We start from the raw sequence: 1,668 nt of genomic DNA on the forward strand, positions 1-1,668 counted from the left end.
TAAGAAACAGTCTCTTAAAAACAACTAGGATGTAGGATAAAATAATTCAACATCTGCAAGACGATGCAAAGATGAACAACGTGAGACTAATAGGCATCAATGAGAAAGAAGGAGTCAATACAAATGATATAAAAAGAATATGGATGGAAGTAATAGCAGAAAACTTCCCAAGTATGAGGAAACAATCTGACAATAAGGTAACCAAAGCATACAGAACTCCAAAAAACATCAAGCCAATTAAAAACACACCCAGACATACAATAATCAAGATGCAGGAAATTCAGCACAGGAACAGTATACTAAAAGCCACTACAGAAAAAAAAATCACATTTAAAGGAAAACCCATCTGAATAATGGCAGATTTCTCTTCACAAACCCTCAAGTCAAGAAGAGCATGGAGTAAAGTAGAGACAAGTCTTACAAGAAAGCAAATTCCAACCTAGACTGATGTACCCTACAAAACTCTCTTTCAAGTATAATGAAGGAGTGAAATACTTTCTTGACAAAGAACAACTAAAAAATTTTATGATGACAAAGCCAAGCTTTCACAGACTACTAAAAGATGTTCTAGAGAGGGAGCAAAATGACTGCAATTCCATGAATGAGAATGGAAAGAAGCCACTAAATAGGGCAAACAATTAAACACAGGAGAATAAGAGGTATACAAAAGCAGTCCTTCAGTTACCCTTTTGTATACAGCAGCAAAATATTTCCATCAACATACTCTACAAATGGGCTTCTCCTGCACCCCGTGAGTCATTCTGTCTGGGTCTACAGGGTGGATATCAGGGAAATAGCAGTAGCTCAGTCCCACAAGTGACACCTGGCCACCCGTAAGCATCATGGACACTGTCCAGGTCCATGACATACTAGAACTTTGTGTGATATCCTGTCCCCAGACTGTTAGAAGTGCTGGTCATTTATTTGCCATTCCAGTGTTTATCTTATGTTTTATTCTTAGTAATTCTCTACTATCATGAAAACTTTTTCTTTGTTCAATTAGTTTGAAACATTTAATTTTTAATTAATTAATGTTTAATTTTCTGAATATTGTTTAATCTTAATTTTTGTTTTAAGATTTATACTGTATCTTTGTCTTACAATCTACTTAATAGATATGGTATGATATTTTCTCCTAGTATTAGAAATTTTAAAAAGTATATTTTCATTTTCCATTGACTGTATATTACTTCTTCCTTGTATTTTACACACACACACACACACACACACACACACACACACATACATGAAAAAAAATGTGTATAACCTGACATAAGATTGATACTATTTTGTAGAAATCTTTAATGACCTTTTAAATAGATTCAACTAATATATTTTACATAGTCCTGCATATATAGCATTTTTAGAGCTCTTTATTCTTTATCCAGGACCATACAGCAACTTCTCTTGCCTTCTGAATTATGCTCTTTGTTATTTCCTATATACTACGTCTGGAGGTATTAGAATATTTTGAGTTTCTAAAACTGGAAAATATTTTATTTTTAATTTTCAAAGCTATGTTTGCTAAGTATAAAGTTCAAAGAGGACAGATCTTAATAATAGATTGCACATTTTTTTCTTTCAGTCCTTTAAATTAATTAGTCTAGAGTCTTATACACTTGGTCTTTCTTTTACTTTCTTTCTTTTTTTTTTTTTTTTTTTTTTTTT

The sequence above is a fragment of the Octodon degus genome, unplaced genomic scaffold, assembly GCF_000260255.1.
Source record: "Octodon degus isolate 3935 unplaced genomic scaffold, OctDeg1.0 scaffold00101, whole genome shotgun sequence".
Lineage (NCBI taxonomy): Eukaryota > Metazoa > Chordata > Mammalia > Rodentia > Octodontidae > Octodon > Octodon degus.